Source organism: Euphorbia lathyris, chromosome 3 (assembly GCF_963576675.1).
Source record: "Euphorbia lathyris chromosome 3, ddEupLath1.1, whole genome shotgun sequence".
Lineage (NCBI taxonomy): Eukaryota > Viridiplantae > Streptophyta > Magnoliopsida > Malpighiales > Euphorbiaceae > Euphorbia > Euphorbia lathyris.
In genome coordinates this window covers 107,594,633-107,617,431 of record NC_088912.1, presented here as the reverse complement: position 1 = coordinate 107,617,431, position 22,799 = coordinate 107,594,633, and the positions used below count along the sequence as shown (strand labels likewise).

At 36.9% G+C, this 22,799-nt stretch overlaps 3 long non-coding RNA genes across 4 annotated transcripts; 2 read left to right on the top strand and 1 right to left on the bottom strand.

Moving 5' to 3' along the window:
• Window positions 1-9,470: 9,470 nt before the first annotated feature.
• Window positions 9,471-12,147, bottom strand: LOC136222080 (uncharacterized). The gene is made up of 3 exons (XR_010685493.1): window positions 12,110-12,147; window positions 11,400-11,498; window positions 9,471-10,003 (listed from the first exon to the last, which is right to left on the bottom strand). It is a non-coding gene; the product is annotated as an uncharacterized lncRNA (long non-coding RNA).
• A 3,963-nt stretch (window positions 12,148-16,110) lies between these two features.
• LOC136224451 (uncharacterized) lies at window positions 16,111-18,575 on the top strand. The gene is made up of 3 exons (XR_010686427.1): window positions 16,111-16,398; window positions 16,607-16,728; window positions 17,684-18,575. It is a non-coding gene; the product is annotated as an uncharacterized lncRNA (long non-coding RNA).
• A 657-nt stretch (window positions 18,576-19,232) lies between these two features.
• LOC136224452 (uncharacterized) lies at window positions 19,233-21,280 on the top strand. 2 transcript variants are annotated; one of them, XR_010686429.1, is made up of 3 exons: window positions 19,233-19,593; window positions 19,822-19,942; window positions 20,604-21,280. It is a non-coding gene; the product is annotated as an uncharacterized lncRNA (long non-coding RNA). The 2 variants fall into 2 exon arrangements; XR_010686428.1 differs by having other exon boundaries at window positions 19,819-19,942.
• Window positions 21,281-22,799: the final 1,519 nt, after the last annotated feature.

Genomic DNA, 22,799 nt, shown 5'->3' with positions numbered 1-22,799 from the left:
ACGCGATGAAGCTCTAATCCACCAATGAACCTGCATACATATTGTGCCATAAGTGCCTTTACATGAGGACCAGACCATCGAGCTTCCGATAACCGCTCTTTGAATACCCACCGCTGAGAAGAATCGTGTTTTTAATAAAGAGATGACTAAGTTCGAGTCCTTAATCAGACCCCATCAGAACTTCCAAAACAACGAAGTGTTAAAGAGCCTAAAATGTTTTACCCCAAGGCCTCCTCCCACTCGGCTCCGACAACAAGTCTCTCAGGGGATAGTGAGGAGTTTCCTTGAATCACGGCTGCCGGTCCATAAAAATTATGAACCCCTCTATTCAGACGTTTTACAAGTGCACCAGGCCATTTGTAAATCATGAATGAGTGTATGAGGGCCTTGTTAAAGCATCCTTAATTGGAGTTATTCGGCACGCGAAGGAGAGTGTTATTCCCTTCCATTGACTAAAAGTGTTCAGAAAACGATCCGCCAAACCGATCAAATGTCGAGACTTTAGAGCACTCTTAAAGAGCGGGACTCCAAGGTATGTGATAGGCAAGGTCACCCGTCTGATTCCAAGACTACCTGATAGTAAACCGCCGATTTCTCCCAGCTGACCTTCTGACCCGAGAAATTTCCATATGTATGGAATAGTGCTCTGATGGCTCGCACATTAAGCTTTGTGGCCTTAGCAAATAACAGCATATCATCCGCATAAAGTAAATGGGTCGGGAAGCAAGTACCATGAGAGTAATGCATGGGAGAAAGCAACCCTTCTGATTCAAGTTTTTAAATCCATATAGAAAAGAAATCCTCAGCAATACCAAACAAGATAAGAGATAGTGGGTCATCTAACAGTCTAAAATGGTGTAATTTTATCCCTAATGTTGGCAGCTCTTGTCATCTACATTTCATATGTGAGTCATTTTATCACTCATTAGGAACACATCATAAACATATGATTAGACGAAATTTTTTTAAGAAAAATATAATGCTTTTTGTAAGAGTTGGGTAGAAAAAATCAAAATCATTCACCGAAATATTAATCTCTGATTCTATTATTAAATCACGGGAAATATGAAATATTTTTGCATTACAAATTGATATGCAATTAGTCCAGAATAAGGAACAAAATATCTGTGTTTTATAATAATGTCTAAAATTGACTCAATTTGACTACGTTAGGGGTAAAATTGCATTATTTTAGATAGTAGAGGTAAAATTGCTCCTGACTGTAAAAGTTAGGGGTATTTTTGCACTTTATCCCAAAAAAATGGAAAAGTATAAAAATAAACAATGTGGTTTGAGTAATTTTCAAAAATAACTACGTGCTTTAAAGTTGACAAATTGGTACATTAAGGTTGATTCCGTTAGCAAAGATAGTCTAAACTAACAAACGGTTTTAAATCAAAGGGATATTTTTATTTTTATATTCAGTTGTTTTATAATTTAATTTTTAATAATATTCCTACCCAATCACTATACTACACCTCATTTCTCACTCGTCAACCTCTCTTTTACCCGTTACTTTTTCCTACACCTCATCATCAACAAAAATATTCATTTTAGAGTTCTAAATCGAATAGACGATTATAGAAGTGTTGATGTAGTAACTCTATATGGTTGGAGATGGCGTAACAGAATCAACCGCAAGGTATCTGTTTGTGAATTTTTAAACCATATAGTTTATGTTTGAAATTGGCTCAAACCACAAGGTTTATTTTTGTATTTTTTCTGAAAAATGGTAACTAATTATAAAATTACAACTAATTGAATTTTCCGGCCATCACGAAATTTTTTCCGATTAGCAAAGGAAATACAGAAATAAAGAAATAAGAAGGAAGAATGATATAGGCAATTTATTTGATAATAAATATCGTTCAGGGATAATTTTTAGTGGAGACCAGTCGACGGTGAAGTAAATGCTCATACATGGATAAACAGCAAGAATGATATAGCAAACAACACTTTGAATTCTTATAATCAATCAATAGAATCTGCAGAAGAGAGCTTGTTGCAGCATTTACAACAAAATCATTCATCCATAGAATTATATTAAAGGGTCGGGACGAGTTCATCAAACCGCCGGACATATATTGTCTCTCTTTAAAGGGTCGGGACGAGTCCATAGAATGAATTTATTCGGTGTGCTTCGTAATATATTGTCTCTCTTTATAAAAAAAAGAACAATGTTGAGATGCATGATGACAATTAGAGGGTCGATATGTCTTTCATTGCCACCTAAAAATAGCATAGGCCGAAAGGAATGACAATATCCAAACTGCCTCATTGACAGGTGTAAAAACAATAAAGCAAGAAAGGTTCGTACAAAAGCCTTGTTATTTCAGGGAAATATTGAGGATATCAACCTTGGAATCACTGTATTCTTTAAAAGGCAAAGCACTGATAAAATCATCATAGTGGCATCATGTAAGGTCTTCAAATTTATCAGGTAATCCCAACTTGGGTTGCAAGCAAAGGTTGAAGATATGCATTGCAGCTGCTAGAGGCCTTCACTACCTTGGGTTGTAATCATTCATCCAGACGTGAAATCATCAAATATTGTGCCTGATCAAAATCTAATGGCCCAAATTGATGATTTCGGACATTCAAAGACCGGACCAGAAATTGATCAAACCATGTGAGTACAGCCGTAAAAGGAAGTTTCTCTTGATGATTTGAGTTAGAAGTTTATCAAAGGGCACCCTTTGATTCATACTCTTGCATCGTCTCTACTGGATTTTGGGGAACAACAACTTTATGAAGTATGTAGAAGGCATTTCATGCTGCTTAAGTTGAGATTGGAAATGAATAAAATGTGTTTCAACTGTCTGCGCTTGGTTCATTGGTGTTGATAATTTGCACAAAAATACTCTATCAAATCAGTCATTTGCACAACACAAGAATCTACCTGGGCTGGGATTATAATGGCACAGTTAAAAAAAAATAAAACAAATGATATAATTGTAAAGATCATTGCTTACACGTACCCCTAAATAAAACGAACTGTTATTAAACAAAAACTTGAGGGTTAACATAAACAAGAAGGGATTATACGCGCAGCGTTCCTAGAGTCACGCTCCGCATATTGTAGCTTCTGGTCGTGATGATTTTCCTTGGTGGGCTTTACGCGTGGCGTCCCCGCTGTTGCGCTCCGCGTGCTCGATCTCCCAGGCACTCTTCACCCCGGACTCTGTTCTTACGCCCCGTGTACTAGGAGAAATGCCCCGCGTGACTTGGGTACTGGACAATTGTTCGGTAAAGGAGTCCTCTACGCCTCACGCCTTGGTGAGCACGCCTCGCGTGCTTAGTTGTGTGGCCTGACTCTCGTTGTTCTCAGCTCTTGGTTCCGGGCTCGGACTTAGGGAAGGGATGCCCTCATCTTTGGGTTGTGAAGAGTACTGATAGGGGTATTTTACCCCTATCTTTCAGCGTGATTTACGGTTCAATTTTAGAAGAAATAAATAAGTTTAATTACAAAAATAGAGTGTTTTAATAAAATAACGAAATAAAAATAAATTCCATACTTTCGGTTAATTTTCCATATTTTTTATTAATATTAGTAAATAAAATATCAAGCTAACTCGGCTCCCGAGAATTGTATTTCAGGTACGAGCAAGAAGTGAAAATCCACCCATACACGCGAGGCACATCACTCCTCACGCGAGGCGTGAAACATTGGATCAGAAATAATTGACTTATCCGCAGGCACCACGTGGGATCTAGTCATCAATACGCGAGGCGTGTACCACCATACGCGGGACGTGGAACATATGTCAGAAATGATTAACCCAATCCTGAAAGTCAGACTGCACGGTCTCCCTGAGTCAACTATCCATACGCGGGACGTACCACCTTACACGCGGGGCGTGTAAGGAAGTTCTTCAATGCAAAAAGCTCAGAGACACATTTACGCGGGGCGTGCTTCAGCTACGCACGGCGTAAAAGACCCAATTCAAGCAATAAAAACTCAGAAACTCAAACACGCGAGGCGCATCTCAGTCTACGCAGGGCGTGTTTGAGACAACAAGATCTAGAATTGGTCCACATGCAGGAGATTCCTGACGGAATGGGCAAACACGCGGGGCGTTCCACACCCTACGCGAGGCCTATTATGGGATTTCTGCACAAAATAATGTTGCTCCATGCTTGTACTTTGTGAAATTACAAACCTACCCTAGCTTGATGTGTATAAATAGGAGTGACTAGAACTCATTTGAGATACTCTTTTTTGCATAGAAAAGAAACTCTTGAGATTAGATTCTTGTAGTTTTGGATTTTGTTTTAGGCTTTATATAGCCAAACTCTTCCACCTTGAGAGCTTGTTCGTTGATTCCGGCATTCCATCAAAGTTCCGCTCCATCTCCGTGCACCACGCTCGAAAGCTCCACCATCCAAGTCCTAAGAGACGGCTTTGAGTCCGGTTAGCTAGTTCCGAGGGTGGATTCTTCCCTTTACACTTGCTAATTAGCTTGCACTCATCTTATGTACTAGGTTTGGTTGTAATTCATATTTACATTCTCCATATTTATAATTTATGATTCATAATCTTCTTTTCTATATATGTGTTGATGTTTGTTACTTGTTTTGATATACATAATTGATTATTGTGTAGGAGAACGCGATTTCCGACGCCATTCGGGCTATCTTTAGGGATTCATATAGGTGTTGCCTTACCGAAAGTGACAAATCGGAAACCGTAGGAATTGACAAGCCACGAAACTTACAGGCCCTAATTTCTGATCCCGAGCATTAGACACGCCTTGACTAGGAACCATGTAGTCTAAGTACTTCACGGGTCGGTCACACTACACGTAGTCATCATTGCACGAACAAACCATCCACCGTATAAACTTAGAAGTCGTTATTTGTCATATTTATATCTTATCGCATCTGCATCACTTCATAGAGTTTTGTTATATAAATTCGCCTCACCCGTAGTTAGGAGTAGTTTGTAGTTGGTACCCATATCAACCTCAAAGTATTCACCGCTTAAATAATGTATAAAACCGAGTAGTTTAATACTTGCAGTTATAATCCCGTGGATTCGATACCCGGTCTTAACCGGATTATTACTTGATACGACGGGGTACACTTGCCCCTAAGTAGTGACGTCTAGTAAAGATAGAGCATTTAGAAAGATCACATCCATAGTCGTAACACACTTATCATAATATACATTTCATATTTACACCACTAGACGAAACTCACATCAAGTTTTTGGCGCCGTTGCCGGGGATTTATAATATCTTGCAATATTAGACAAAAGCAATTTATTGTTAGTTTAAGCATTCTTTTTGTATAAACTGTTTATATATACTTTTACTAACATCATTCTTTCTTGTTGATATTGTATTTTATTTCATTCTTTTTATGCACACCCGATCTCGAAGTTGTCCTCTCGTTCCTATTGATCTCGAAATTGAACGTACTCTTTGTAGGATTCGGAGAGCAAAAATGGCAAACCCCAACGCCGAGGTCAACTAGCCCGAAGGAAACCAAAGGCCGCATGTGAACAACATCTGCGGGGGAAACGACACACGTTCGATGATGGAGATCCTTGCTCCGCATCGTCCCCAAAACCGTAACGGAATTGTTGCCCCCACGATACCGGCCAACACGTACGAGATAAAGACCGACATGATCCAGCTGATATAACAATGCGGCCAATTCGGCGGGGAACTCCATGAGAACCCCAACGAACATCTCGATAAATTCCTTATGTGTGCCGACACCTCTCGGCAAAATGGTGTTCCCGTTGAGGTTGTGAGACTAAAGTTGTTTCCTTTTTCTTTAACAGGACAGGCGTTGGAGTGGCTACACTCGTTGGAGGCGGGATCCATCACGTCATGGGAGGAGCTCGAGAAGGAGTTCCTATCCTACTATTTCCCGCCGTCCAAAACGGTCAAGTTACGGACTGATATCACGTCTTTTAGGCAACTGGAATGCGAGGCCCTTCATGCAGCTTGGGCTAGGTTCCGCAAGTTGCTCCGGAACTGCCCCCACCATGACATTCCAAAGCACGACTTGGTAAGCACCTTTTACCACGATTTAACCCCCACTAATCGTGCGACTGTTGATTCCGCTGCAGGTGGGGATCTATTTCGAAAGTCAGCAAGTGAGGCCTACGAGCTCATTCACGAGCTCGCGAGAAAAAGCGTATAGTGGCAAGAGGATCGGCTTGCCAAACCGTCGCGACATCAAATGTTCGCTGTGGAGAAAGATGCTCCGAAAAGTTCCATAGCGGAGATGAATAAGAAACTTGACGCGTTAATAGCCAAATTGAGCCTCAATAAAAGTGCACAGGTCCTGATGTGCAATCACTGTGGTGGAGACCACGACGGACTCAATTGCCAAGCCGGTAGCCCTTTCGCCGGCGACATCGAGAGTGTAAGTTATGTAGGAGGCAATCCAAGGTATAATCCTAATCCGAACTCCTATCACCACCACAATAATAATAACAGCGGTTGGCGGCCTCGGTACCAACACCCGAACTTGTCATATGGTAATAATAATAATGTGTTGAGGCCCCCATCCGGCTTTGAGCAAGAATATCGGGAAAACGGGCTAGGGCAATCACAAACCATGTCCGGTAATCGAAACGCTCCACCTCTTGACAGTGTACATGGCCAATCGGTCACGTCTTTGTTGAAGGATATATTAACCCGTCTTTCCGATAGTGAGGTGTTTTGCAGGGACCTTAGCCGCCAAGTAGCCCATCTGAATCGTCAGCAACAAGAAAGGCCGCTAGGAACCCTCCCGGCAAACATCGAACAAAATCTGCGGGGCAAAAATCGGGAATCCTGGCAGGAGATAACGCTCCTGAATAGTGGGAGTTCGAACCCGTCAAGTTCCAACACGGACAACTTACATTGAGCCGCCGCACGAGAAAGTCGAGCTACTTCGACTCTAAACGTAGCATTGGTTTGAATTTCTCGAACCCCTTATGTATATGTATCATAGACTTGTTTTATTTATTTACCCTTTTATGTCGTCTTAGTTTTCCCCTTTGAGTCATTGTTATTTTTTAAAATTTTAAATTTTTATTTTCACTTTTATTTCTATTTTTGTTTTTGCTTTTATTTTCATTTCATTTTTATTTTTATTTTTTTATTTTTATTTTTATTTTTGTCATTTTTCATAAATTGAAAGAAAAACAAATCCCATTGATAATCCAAAAAATTCTTAAACACGCGGGACGTACAACCCAGTACGCCCCGCGCATTTGCGTTTCTGACTCATCTCTCTCAATAAAAGACACGTTACGCGGGGCGCCCCTCCTACCGCGCCTCGCGTCACCTGTGGCAATTAACCCCCCTTTTTAATAAATGCCACGTGGCAGGACACGCGGGATGTGCCCTAGGGCACGCCTCGCGTATCCTCGGGGAGTTGTGAATCACAACTCCCCATGGCAGCTTTTTCTTCTCCACTCTTCAATTACTCTTCCCACTTCCCCATATATCTTTCCCACTTCCACACTCCACCTCTTCTTCTCTCCAATCACATCACCTCCTTTCAAATTCAAATCCTTTCACCTTCCCTCCACATTAATTCTATCTAAACCAACTTCCTAAATAAACTTAAAAATCATAAAAATCATTAAATACTCATTAATAAACCATAAAAATCATTAAATACTCATTAAAAATCATAATTCTGCCTTTTACGCGGGGCGTACCCCCATGTACGCCCCGCGTCCTCCCCCTTTTTACCATCAAAAAGGGGCAGGAGGTGTAATACGCGAGGCGTGCACCCTTTCACGCCCCGCGTACCTTACCCCTTTTGCGAATAATAATGGTTAGGAGGTGGGATACACGTGGCGTGGCCCCTTCACGCCTCGCGTACCCCCTGGGAATCCGAGTTTTACTTGGATTCCCATCCCTGTCCTATAAATACTCCCCCTTCTCCCTCTTTCTCTCCCCCACAACTTACTCCTACTTCCCCAACTCCTCTTCTACTCCTTCTCAATCACCCACTACCCACCATGGCTAGGCGAAAAAAAACCGCCGATATGCATCCCCCACGGTCCACTCGGGCCCGTTCCTCCCGTTTCGCCCATAACCAAAATGAACGACCACCATCACCCGAACGGGAGGGAACTCCACCACTCACCCGCCAATACCGGGCTCCTTTTCATCTCCTAACCGAGGAGGAGGCCCAGAAGTACGAAGATCTTTGCGCGGCCACGGTCAAGATGAAGGGCTCAATAAATAAAATAAAATATTTTAAACTTTTCAGAAAATTCAATTTGAAAAGAAATATACATGGCATGAGTAGAAAACACCGTAAATGTATTTCAAAAAGGGAAAGTACGAACCTAGCTCTTGAAAGGGTATTTCTTATTTGCTCACTATTTGTGAGTAAATTTATAATTATTTAGTTAGCTTCAAGCTTTATTTTTGTCAACTTGTTGCTTTCACTAATAACACGTGTTTGCAATTGAAATTGCTTTCACTAATAACTTGTTGCTGGTGATGAATGTACTGTGATATTCTTATCAGGGTAAAATTGTATCATTTTAACCATTAAGGGTAAAAATACTTTTGAATGTCAAAGTTAGAAGTATTCTTATAATATATCCCAGAATTTAAACATTAAAGTTGCCCTTATTAATTTATGATATTATAGACTTCATTCCTTGATGTTGAATTAAAGAGAATAAATGGTTGGGTTTTGGGCTATGACGACTTTATTGGTGACTCCAAGGCTTTTCATATCCTATAAATTCAGCCAAAACTTGAACCTAAATTAGAATTTCAAGTTTGGATTTATGGATTGAAATCAAATAATTGGAGAAGAGCTTCTCAGGATTTTCCTTACCTCGATTACAACATAGATGTACATGGTTTTGTTCCCAGAAGTAGTCACTTTACACATGGTAGTGTGCACTGGTAATGCACATTAAACCAAAATGGATGGAAACTATAGATTGTGGCTTTTATTACGAGCAAAGAGACATTCTGCATAGTGCTTCAACCTGTTTACTTAATCAACTCAATGGATGAAGTTTCAATGAAATTGCATTTTTTAGAAGGCTATCTTTGCATTAACTATTTCGTCAGAGAATGACAGTTTGACGCAGAATTTGATATGAAGAAGGATGAAGTTGATAAGTATACTTGTACAAAGTTATACTCTATTAGAAATCCGAGTTTGTCCAGTAATTGGTTTGAAAATGTGAAACTTTTGAGATATTCAAAAAGAGGAGATAAGAGTCATCTTAATAGAGATCATATTGTTTGGTATGACATTAAAAGGAAAGGTCTTGGAGCAGAGTTGAAAGTCTTGGATTACAATTTACATGGGTTGTTATTGGAATAGTCAATTGTTTGTCTTGAAAGTCTTGTGTCATTAGGTGGTAGAACATAGTCTTTTGACGGGTGTACATATGGATACCTATTTAACTTGAAGCAAAGCACAAATTCTGAGAAACTGACCAGTAAGAATGCTTTTTAATTTAGAAGCAACCACCATTTATCATGTAAACAAAAGAAATTCTCTCCTAACTATTATTGGCTACTACTGCTTATGTAGATAAACATCTATATTTTCTGAACATCACAAGCACATACTTTCCACAAAACTTACTTACACCACTCCTCATCCTTCTTCACTATACACTAAAAACATAACAATCTACTACGAATACCATCCTACCCTATCGACTTCTCTTACAATATCTCAACTCAAATTGAATCTCTAATCATAATTGAAATGCATTACTACTGCCTAAGCTTCCAGCTATATCAACAGATGATAAAACATCGTCCTTCTTCTACACTGCATACTTTCTTTACCCTGTGTTTATGCAATGAAAAGGTAAACAATTTATGCTTTTCTAAAGGTCATTGTCGAAAGAGACTTGCTTTTCTATGTCGCTTCTCGATTTGGAACGTGGAGGAGTTGCCAGACTTTGAAGCAATACTAGTACATCAGCTATATCATCTACATGTTTTTTCTATGCTCTCAAAGATGTCTTGGTCAAATCTGTCATCCCCCATGCACATAATAAAATCTGCGGAAGAAGCAAAATAAACATTAGAGTCAATGAATTGTAAATTAGCTTTAGGCTCATCAATAACTACAAAGATCAATTTTATAATTTATCCTGCTTTAAACAACCAAATTAATGTCATATTAGCAGGAAACCATACAATTGACCAAAATTTAACTTTTAATAAGCAAAAACATTAGAGTGATACTAGAATAGAGAAATTTCAGTATCAGTAAGCTTCAAAACTCATTTATAGCAACATGATTAACAACAAAACTACTATATGCAAGCTACAAAAAACACATGTGATAAATAAATCCTAATATCAATTTATCACATAAACCTAAGATTAATGAATTAAAACAGTTGTAGATATATTAAAAAGATGAACCTGCATTCATGCAGGTATAAATAATATAACATAAACATGAAATTTTAAATAACAGTAATCTATGTATTAGTAGAAAACTAATGTGAAACTACCAGACTAGCACAAGAAGAAAGAAAGTGAACATTAGGGAAGCCATGTCTTTTGAAATTTTGGAAGTACGATCCATTTGGATGGAAAATCAGTGATTGAATTCTCCCTCCTAACTAGAGTTACCTTAAATTGGTAGAAAAAAAAAAGGATCAGTGATTGAATTCCATTTGAAAGTTATGTAAGCAAAGGAATGGAATTAAGCAATTACCCCCGTTAAGTTTGAACATATTCTAATTGCATTTACTTGCCCAATGATATTCATTATTATTTGTTAAATTTATTGCCTAGTCTACTTTTATTATTTTTCCCCTCCTCTATTTTCTCTTTATAATTTAGTCAACATTTGTGGTTTATGTAAAGATGAATATTAATGTTGTCACATGTTATACCAATCTTTAAAACTTATTATGATTGTAGAGATCCTCTATTGCTTGTGGTGTACAAGGAAAATATAAATTTCATGCCACCCATTTGTTGTTTGTATACTAATGTCCATGCATTCTATTTTTGGCCAACAGTCCATGAATTCTATTTTTGCCTGACCATGCTTCTATTTTTGCTTATTTTTCATATAATAATGCACATAAATTCTGAAGATCATGGAACACATATGCCTGTAACATATCAAATACCTAAGAATTGCATCATAAATTACTGAATCATTCTTTTCAAGTATTGATGTATAGAAGCCATTAGCCATTGTAAAATTTGATATTCAACTTAAGAACACAAACCTCATATGTTAATAAGTAGAATGAATTTCTTTCTATTAAGATTGTAAATTGTTCCGAAAACAAACAACATTTGAATATGACATTTGATCATGCAACTTGAAAACATGAACCAATAAAAAAACATCATATTTTTCACTTTAAATAATGCAGATTTAGTAGGTTAACCGTAATAAGAGATTTGTTATTCTAAACCCCAACTTACTTGGGAGTTAATTCGCCGGCGACCTTCTGCAATCATTGCTAGAATGTCCATTCTTATCTAGACATGGATTTTCTTCCAATTTCTTGACCATTGGTTTTCCTGTAGAAAATTAAAATTATCATATGAATTATTAAATTAAAATTAACCTTCTTTTCCGTTAAATCATCACATGAATCAAAATTAGCACATCTAGGGTTTGGAGAGATGGCTAGGTCTATTCAAATTTCTCCCTAGTCATTTTTCATGCACCAAATTATGTTGGAATGATCATCATCAACCGAACATGTTCGGATTTCTTTTAGTTTATTAAAGGTTGCAATCTAGATCTTATTCATATATATGAAGACCTGATAAGAATATAGTCTAGATATGTAATTAAACATTCCAAACTAGATCTGTTCAGATTTTGCAATTGGTTTTGATAAAAAAAACAAACACATCTGATAATCTAATAATATGGGTAAATACAAAAACTCTTGAGATAGGAATTAATATTAACTCAGATTTCGCAATTGTCTATGTTTCCAGCTTAATTCGTAGTAGCCTTTTTGGTGAACTGAGGTCTGAACAATACCATAATCAAAATTAGATCTGTTTGAATCTAAAATCGATCATCTTTTGAACAATAAATTTATGTATTATGTCCATGAAATGTCTGAAAAATAGAACTAATTATGAATGAGAGACAAAGATGAAAAGAAGATGCTGACCTGGTCTGCTTCCAGCAAACAATTTCAATGAGATGAGAAGCTCTATGGGGCTGGTTTTCAAAGACAGTGAATATGATGACTGGAGAGTATGAATTTAAAGAGATGCAATTAGGGTTTTATGGAATTAGTTGACAAAGAAAACGACAAAAGCCAAAGCCCCACATTATGTTGGGCTTTACATAAAGGGATATTTACATACAAATTCAGATTTGAAAAATTATTTACGACTATGTCAAAGAAATAATTTTGAATTATGTCAAACTAGTAAAATCAGCATTTTTAATAGGGTTAGTTACATGATTATCATAAATTAATTAAATATTTACAAGTTTCTAATTTTCAAAAAGAAATACCAATTATGTCAGAATTTAAAAAACTGTCAGACTTTAGTTAGTTTTTTTTTTTAAATTAATAACTGAATTTGACAAAATTGAAAATAAAAATATGAGATTTTGATATATTTATAAAGAAAAACCATGAAATGATAAGATACAAATATATGAATTAGTTAAGTGTAAAATGAAATTCAAACTTGTTTTTCTATATAATTTCCTCTTTTTAATATATTTTAAAGATTATAATTTCTAAATTAGGTGTCTAGGATATATTTTCTAGGGTTTAACATTTATGAATTGGGTCTAGAATTTTTAAATTAGAGTGTAAAATCATACTTTATTTGTAATATATAGAAAATAATGACATATTAAGAATTAAGTTTGATAATATGATTTAGTTGTAATTTTGCATTTATTTATGATATTCGTATTTGACCCAAGAAGAACCCAAATATTAAAGAAAAAGTGAGCTAAAATTAATATTATTAAATCACAATTATTAACGTTGAAAGTTATTATTTTGGAATTTGTTAGATTTCTTATATATATAGAAAATAACTAATTAGTTTAGTTTTATCATTATTGGTGAATAGCAAATTAAGACATGTCCTTTAAAACCGTCCATTATTAGACTTAATATTGTATAGATCGAGCAATTTCAACCGAACTTCTCTATATGGAAAATTAAGGACTGTTTTCTGTCAAACCCTTACCATCTACATACAACATTGGATTATTTCATCGCATTTCCCATTAAATGACTTTCATGTATTGATGATGTGGCGATCAATGAAATTGAGAAGAAAAAACGATGAACTTTAAAAAGAAGCCCAAGCTTTTAGTTAGTTAAAAGAGGTGTACGGGGCGATACAACCAAGCAGCAGGGCTGGGCCGGCCGGTGTCCCCTTTATAGCATGTGTATGTACGTGGGTTGGAACCCAGGCAGGAAATTGTCAGTGAGGAAGGGCTCTTTCATTACGCCTAGTTAGCTTCCTCTGTTAGCCGGGTGGTAAATTGAGAGATGGATTTTGCCCAGCCGTTGTCAGATCAATTCCCATTCATTCTTGTTTGGAATAGGGAACGGGCATAGGCTATCAGGAATGGACGATAGCCGCTTGGTGGTACCTCTATCGATGATTGTTGACTTTCCTGGATTGGATTCCTTGCTTGCATCCCTTGTTGGAATGGAACTAGCAGTTAAGCGTTAAAATAGGTCTTACAATTGATAGTAATGTTTATCACGTGTGTTACATCACATGATCTTTTTTTTTTTAATAATAATTGTGAGTATCACATCATGTTTATGTGAATATTAATTGATTATCAAGTTTAATGAAATGAGTGAATGTGATACATAGGTGGCAAACATTTGTAAAAAGTGAATTTTAGTTTGTGGTGTAATTAGTTTGGTTTTACTTCATCGCAAGATTAGCATCTTTACAGTAATATTATGAGTTTAAACTTCACATTTGATCCCAAATAAAGATAGGTAGGAGACTTTATAATTAAACTCTAAACAATGTCATTATTATTCTATTTTCATCTCTAATTAGTACCACTGATTTTTATCTCCTTATTGAAATTTTCACTCTGATATCGTTAATTGTCATTTTTATAATGTAGAAAAACATCAGCAATCGAAAAACAACCTCAGTTCCCGTTTAAAAAAAAATACAAACATGTAATTAATAAAAAGTGTAATTATATGGATTTTTTTTTAAAATTTGCGCTAAAAAGAATTCTTGAATTTCAGCACCACTAAATACATTTTCAACTAGGAACGAGTTATATTCAAGTTTGATTAAACATCTATAATAAATATCTTAGATAAAACATAGAAATAACACAAATAAAACATAATTAATGTTACATTTACTTTTTTTTTGCTTGAAAGGCTGACAAACGGGGAGTGTGAATCATAGGCATCCCAACTATGTTGGCATCCCTATTCAAAACACCCGATCCCTAAACCAAATTTATTAAGAAGAAATGAAAGAATTACAAAATACATCACTAGCAGAAAGAAAAACTAAGCAAATCTGAAGACCTGCCAACCTCCTAAATTACAAAGGAAGCTGAGATACAGAACGGGAGAATTTCCATCCACCAAGTTAAATTTGAGTTCATTCTACCATAGTTTGCTAGGAGATCAGCTACTTGATTACCTTCTCTATAGATGTGAGAGACCACAACCGTCATTGATTCAAGATTTTTTAGGCATGTTAGCCAGTCCTGCCTAACAGACTAGGGCACTAGCCCAACTCTATTCCGAACGACAAAATTGAGTCGCTTTCAATCCAAAGACGCAACCAACCTCTATCATGAGCCATATTGACCGCCGATATGGCCGCTGAAAGTTCTACTGCATATGAAAAAGTGTAAGCTAGGCAAAAGGAGAACGCCCCAGTGAACATGCCGTTTGCTGATATGAACACGCCACCGCAGACGGCCGTACCCGGGCAGCCAGTAACTGAGGCATCCGTGTTCACCTTCATCCAGAAGGCCGGCAGAGGCTGCCAACGCACCAGAATTATCATGGGAGCGCCGTGCAATCGAATTGGAAGCTGTAGCTCTGTCAAAATATGCTGCTCCGTTGTTGATTTCCACATTGCTCCATGACCGAGTCTGCCCGTTTCATGAACAGCTTGCCAGATCCTGCATGTCGCAACCGGAATTTTTCCGGGCGCGTGCGCCGGGCGTTAAAATTGGACTAGTTAATAATTTTACGTTTTTTAGACTAGTTTTTAGAGTCACCACCAATCAAAATTAAGGCGTGATTGGACGCCGAAATTAGATACATTTTAATGGATAAGGGGGTCTGCGAAATAGAGATTTTAAGTTCGTTTGTCGGTTACGTGTAGGGAAGAAAACTTTAAGTAATCACCCTACCCCGCCCAAAATTGGTACTAAAAGATGTGAGTTTTTTGGTATTAAACTTATTTGATTTATTCGATTCATTTCTCTTTATTTTATATATATATTTTTATAATAAAGGCGTATGGGTTTGGACCATTTAATTTGAGTTAGTTATATTTTGACTACTTTCATACCCCAATAGCATAGGCGTATAAATCGGAGCCATTTCATTAATTTTAATTTTAATTTTGACCGGTTCCATACCTCTATAACATAAAGGTATGGATTGAGCCGTTTTATTTTAATTAACTTGATTTTGACCGCTTTCATACCCCTATAGCATAGACGTATGAATTGAGTCGTTTAATTTTATTTTGGTTCATTTCATACCTCTATGACATAGAGGTACGAATTGAACCGTTCTAAATTATTTATTTATTTTGACCGACTTTATACCCCTATAACATAGGCGTATAAAGTAAGTCGTCTCATTTCGATAATTTGATTTTGACCGCTTTCATATCCCTATAGCATAGACGTATGAATTGAGCCGTTTTTGTTATTAATTTGGATCGATTTTAAATTTCTTAACAATTTCAAAACCTTTATTTGATTTGTTTTTTTTAGCTTTCATCATTTTTATAATTTTATCCAACCATTAATTGAGCTATATAAAAAAAATTTCATTTTTCTGCTGTAACTACTAGTTTTTCCCAAACAAATTATTTAAAAAAAAAAAGATCAAGTAATTAAACAAATTTAATTCAATCCAAAGCCCACTTGCCTAACATTTTGAGTCTCATTTTCTCATATAGGATTCACCTTAATCTTTTAAACCTAACCCCCAAATTATAACTCTCCTTCCTATTTTCCAGCCACTTTTCTTCTTCATCCAGGGCCGAAAAACCTAGAGCTCTTTGGACGGCGACGGCGCGGATTAACAGTGGGTTCCTCTTGAACGGTGATGGTGATTCTAACGACGCCTACCCCTCCTAGTCGTCGCCGTTCTACTCTCTCTCTCTCTCGTTTATATCGGTGCCTGGTACTCTTATGATCTGAACATGCAGGCTCCTCGGAAATCAACCGTGGTTCCCAGAGGTATAAGTTCCTATCTGTCCGATTTCTATATCCCTGTTCTTTATTTCCTCTTATGCTTTCTGATTTCTCTTTTTTCTTTTCCTAGAATTCGCTTAGATTTGGTTGTGTTTTAAGAATCTGTTTCGTTGTTAGTGATTTTCATGGTTGATTTCTATTTGTTTATTTGATTTCATTTCTTTTAATCTCGCTTTCTTTTTGTGAATCCTAGGACCTGGACAGATTCATCAACTGAAAAGAAAAACCCAAAGGGCCTGATTGCGGTCACCATTTGAATGGCTCGCGCATCGTTCTCTAGATGACTCGCTGATTTCAAGTGCTACCGTCTGTTTGGTGTGGTTCCTTTTCCATCTAATTTAAAGCATACAATTTGGGATATTAAGTCCTTTGTTCGTCTGTGAAAGCAAATTGACAGCAGGATGATATTTAAATAGAATTTTATGTTTACCATTGGGATAGTTTTAGGCTTGGAAATTTGACTGTGGCAGATTGCTTGCACACTTCTGTATGCTTTTGTGGGATGATATTATTGCAATGGAAATTAGTAATTAATATGCTAAATTTGTGTGGCTCATATATGATTCATTAGGGGTATTTTTTGACGTTTTCCTTAAGTCTGAAGATGGTGAGGGGATTTGAGTCGTAAGTGTAAAATAGATAGTTAACATTTGGTTCAGGATTACATCAGTAGCTAAAAGTTTTCATTTCATATTAGATAAGACATGAATCTGTAAAATGTATTGTTGGTGTTATGAATGCAGAGTTGAGGGTCTTTAAGTGAGGTGGAAGAATATAGCATATCCTTCCACCCGTTTAAAGACCTTCTGAGAAAAGTCAGTTTGTCCCTATGGCATAGGAACTCCACAAAAATTCTCATTAACGTGTTTCTTAACAACAATACAGAGTATTTAAGGCCCTTGTGAGAAAAGTCGGTTTGTCCCTATAGCATAGGCACTCCCCAAAAATTCTCATTTGACGACGACAATACAAATGATAGAAAAGTCGGTTTGTCCCTATAGCATAGGCACTCCCCAAAGCTCCTCTACCATGCGTTTTCTTAGTGATAGGTGATGAACTAATGTTACAGAGACTTAGATTTGTATATAAAAGAAGAAAATTTACCCGAAAAAGAAGAACGATGAATTGTTGCTTTAGGTCCGTTTGATGTTACGGTCATTCTCTTTGTTGTTCCTTTCGTTTGTACCTTTCCTTCCTTTGTTTGATTGTATTTCCTGGACTGGTTCTTTCGCTTCCATTGTCACTGATGATATTGGCTTTATTTTGATAGGGTTGTAGTGTCTGAAGTTTAGCTGGAGAAGTCTGATGAAGGCCAAAAGTGCTTCAAAGAGAGCAGACAAACAGAGGAGTCATCAGACACCTCCCATCGTGTCTTCTCTTTTTTCAGATTAAGCCCTCAATAAGGTGAAGATGATGAAGAAAAAATAAGAAGGTCGACATTAGACAAGTGTCTTCGGCCAAAAAAAACCCCTGTTGCAGTTTAATAAGAAGTGAAGAGGTCCAAATCCAGAGGAAAGAACATGAAGTTCCCCCTAGAAGTCCCCCTTTTGCTGTCTATTCTTGGCTCTAATAGAGAGCCAACAGATTCGTTGCAGTGGCGTGGCTCTCTATTAATTTGTACAACAAAGCTTATTCAGTGGCCAAGTGGTGGCCAAGCAACGTGATTATTATTAAAAAAAAATTGGAACTTCCTGGGTATTGATTGAACGATTTTGAAGTGCGATTTGGATGACAATGACGGGCATCCTCCGTTGTTTTGAATGACTGTGACGGGCATACTCCGTTTTTTTCTTTTGTTGAATGACTGTGACGAGCATCCTCCGTTGTTTGAATGACTGTGACGGGCATCCTCTGTTGTTTTGAATGACTGTGACGGGCATCCTCCGTTTTTTTTAACTTAATTAATAGTTTTGTCATTCTCAAACTATTTTTTTAGAGTCGCCACCAATCAAAATTAAGGCATGATTGGACACCGAAATTGGGTAAATTTTAATGGATAAGAAGGTCTGCGAAATAGAGATTTCAAGTTCGTTTGTCGGTTACGTGTAGGGAAGAAAACTTTGAGTAATCACCCTACCCCGCCCAAAATTGGTACTAAAAGATGTGATTTTTTATATTAAACTTACTTGATTTATTTGATTCATTTCTCTTTATTTTACGTATTTTCTTTATAATAAAGGCGTATAAGTTTGGACCATTTAATTTAACCGAATTCATACCCCTATAGCATAGGCGTATGAATTGAGCCATTTTATTTTAATTAACTTTATTTTGACCGCTTTCCATACTCCTATGACATAAGTATAGGAATTGAGTCGTTTCATTTCGATTAATTTGATTTTTGACCGCTTTCATCCCCCTGTAGCATAGACGTATGAATTGAGCCGATTAATTTAATTAATTTTATTTTGACCGATTTCGTACCCTATGACATAGGGGTACGAAGTAAGTCGTTAATTTTTGTGAATTTTAAAACACCTAATCTATACTTTTCTAGTACGTAAGCATACGAGGAATTAACTAGATCCTTTACTAATTTGAAAACAGCATAAAAAAAAAACACAAAAACTAAATCTATGCCAACATCACATATTATGCCTAATTAACACAATCTACGGACAACTAATTTAAATAATTAAATGCTTGATAGGCACCAGATGATAATCAAACTTTATTTTTTTTGGGATGAATAATGAATTGGAGAATGGACTTAGGGGGGAATTGGGCTTGAACGAAATCAACCCACTGATTTATGTCCAGAGCCTTTTAATCTTGAGGCCTCTCCTTCCCACATGTATTAGATTTATAACCCTAACTTTCTCATTTTCCCCAAATTACAGAGATGCTTTTTGACTTACCAGACTATCTTTCCTAAATCTACCGCCTCTCTTTCTCTCTTAAAAATGGCAGACTTCATTCTACCCAAGGCTCCTCCGTCGTCGCCTTTTAGTTCCGACGACAGCCATCCTACGAGCGGCCACCCTCAATGGCGGTGCCTCTCTAACGGCGCCCTTCTCTCCGATCTAATCTCTCTCTCTGCTGGGCACTTTTCCTATCTCCTTAATGGTGGCTAGTAATGTGTCCCATTTCATTTAAACCAAACAAAACTCCTAGAGATGTCTCTTGGTGAGACCGACCGTGGTTCTTACGGGGCAAGATTATCATCCATGGATTTCAAAGGTATGGATTCTTGCATGTCCGATTTTCACATCTGTACTCTTTATTTCCTCTTATCTTCTCTGATTTCTCTTTTTTCTTTTCCTAAAACTCGATTCAATCTATATCGTTTAAATTTTGTTTTCTTTTAAGATCCAATTTTAGTGATTTTTCATGGTTAATTTCTATTTGTTTTATCTCATGCGATTCCGTTTTCTTATTATCTCGCCTTCTTTTCGTTAATGCCAGAAGAAGCCTATAGGTTCTTGAATTGAAAAGAAAGAGCCAATGGCTGTACCAGGGTTGCGACTTTGAGTGGGTTGGGTACTATTCTCCAGAGGACTCGCTAATCTCAGATGCTTCGGTCCGTTTGGTATGGTTCCTTTTCTATCTAATTTAAGGCATACGATTTAGGATGTTAAGCCCTTGTTTGTCTGTGAAAACAAATTGACAGCAAGATGATGTTTAAATAGAAATTTGTGTTTACCATTGTGATAGTTCTACGCTTGTGGTCTATTAGTGAGAAATCTTTATTTTTCTAGGTTATTTTTAATGTGGTTTCTAGGAGCTAGCCAAATGCTTCAATTCATGTTAAATAGAATAATTTATGGAAATAGCCAAATGTTTTCATTTATTCATGCTTTCATTAAGAATGTTTAGAAGACACAATTGGAGGCCTTTAGATTATGTGAAAGAATGTAGCACATCCTTCCATTCATTTACCGGCCTCCTAGAAGAGAAAATACAGTTCGTCCCTATAGCATAGGCACTCCCCAAAATCCTCTATACTGTGTTTTCTTGAAGATAGGTGATCAACAAATGTTACAGAGACTTGAAAATAGAGTTGTATATTAGGAAGAAATTCTACCTGAGGAGACGTTTTCCTGTGCTTTCAACCTTCTTTTCTATTCTTTGTCTGTACCCTAGCTTGCTTCTGTCTATTATTTTGTGTTTGATGCATCTGGTTGGATTTTCTCTACTTTGTTATTGATGGTCTTTGCCTGTTGATGTTGAAAAATGGTTTTCTTTGACAGGATGAAGTTTAGTGAAGTTTAGTAAAGTAAAACTTTGATGAAAGGAAATTTAAGAAGAGGGAAGAAGAAAGGTGTTCCAACTTCACCCATGACTGGTAATTTTGAGTCTCTGCTCCTCAAAACCATAACATGGCCTAAAGAACAAAAGACCAAAACCTCCTCAAAACCATAACATGGCATGAAGAATCAATATAGAAAAATTCAAGGAAAGAGGAGAGGGGAATTGTTTTATTCCGCTGGCTCTTGTTTTCTGTTTTCAGTCTGGAGGAAGTGAAGAGGGTAAAGATCAAGATGAAAAGTGAGAGGGGGGTCTACATTGGAGAAGCCAAAAAAAATTCCCCCTCTGGTGTCTGCTTTTTGGGCTCTCTAAATAGAGAGCCAACAGACCTGGTGATAGTGTGGCGTGGCTCTCTAAATAGAGAGCCAACACACTTGGTAGTTGGGGGCCAAGCAGTGTGGCGTGGGCACTGCTTGGTCACGATGAGTTTTTTTGTGTTAAATCCTTTGCCACCAGGAGCTTTACTTAATCATGTATATATTTATATTGTAAATCGTATTCCGTATGTATTTGGGTTAAGCTGGGCCTGTTAATATTGGACTTTCTAGATTAGGCCTCATCCTTGGGGGTGATTAATTGTAATTATGTAATTTATTAATAAAAGTTTCATTTCTACTTATTTAGTTATTTTATTTTATTTTATTTTAATCCTAAGAACAAATTAATTAAATGTTTATACTCTAAACATGAATTAGCATAGAGGTTCTTATTATTGTTTTTAATTACTTAACTAAAGGTTTACACTACATATTAATTAGTATCTTAGATTACACATGTTTACATTTCTTCCATATTTAACTAAAGAAAAAAAGTAATATAACCATCTAACTAAGTTTACGACCTATATGAATATTTTTTTTCTTTTTTATAAAACGTAATTAAGAACAGTCTATAGAAAATATCACTAAAATATAGTAAGATATTGGTATATCTAGTAAATACAATATTTATGAGATAAATTAGTTAAAATAGTAAAATTATATAAAAATGAAATTTTACCCCGGATAAAATGGGTATCTACAGTTGCCCCCCTGTGTATTGTTTTATTAAATAAAAATATACAAAGTAGCCATAGATATCCATTTTGTCATCTTATTTATGATTATTAAAAAAAAAGAATTTAGGGAGCTTCCTGGGTATTGATATAATGAATCTGAAGTGTGGTTTGAATGACTGTGATGGGCATTATCGGTTGTTTTGAATGACTGTGACGGGCATCCTCCGTTGTTTTGAATGACTGTGACGGGCATGCTCTGTTTTTTTTTTCTTCTTTTTTTTGTTGAATGACTGTGACGGGCATCCTCCGTTTATTTGAATGACTCTGACGGGCATCCTCCGTTGGTTGAATGACTGTGACGGGCATTCTCCGTTTGTTTTGAATGACTGTGACGAGCATTCTCCGTTTTTTTTTGTTGAATGACTGTGACGGGCATCCTCCATTTTTTTTGTTGAATGAATGTGACGGGCATCCTCGGTTTTGAATGACTGTGACGGGCATCCTCCGTTTTTTTTTTTGTTGAATGACTGTGACGGGCATTCTCCGTTTTGAATGACTGTGACGGGCATCCTCCGGTTTTCTGTTATTGAATGACTGTGACGGGCATCCTCCGTTTTTTGTTGAATGACTGTGACGGGCATCCTCCGTTTTTCTGTTGTTGATTGACTGTGATGGGCATCCTCCGTTTTTTGTTGAATGACTGTGACGGGCATTCTCCGTTTTGAATGACTGTGACGGGCATTCTCCGTTTTGAATGACTGTGACGGGCATCCTCCGTTTTTTGTCGAATGACTGTGACGGGCATCCTTCGTTGTTTTGAATGACTGTGACGGGCATTCTCCGTTTTTTTTTCAGAAACGAGCTTTTACAGTGGCTCCCCACGAATGAGCTTGAACGGCTCCCCGTGGCTTTTTATAACGGCTCCCCGTAAGTTAGATGACTAGTGTCTTTATGAGAGAGACATTTATTTTAAATGAGAGATGAATATGAGGTTTCAATACAAAATCTTCAAAGGAATTGGTTGCTAATAAGAGTGATTCTAAAGACCTGATATGTGGAATTCAAATGGGTAGACTCTATCGTGAGTAAAAGTGAATTTTGAGACTTGATCTCGAAGGATTGGAAAAACAAACATGTATGT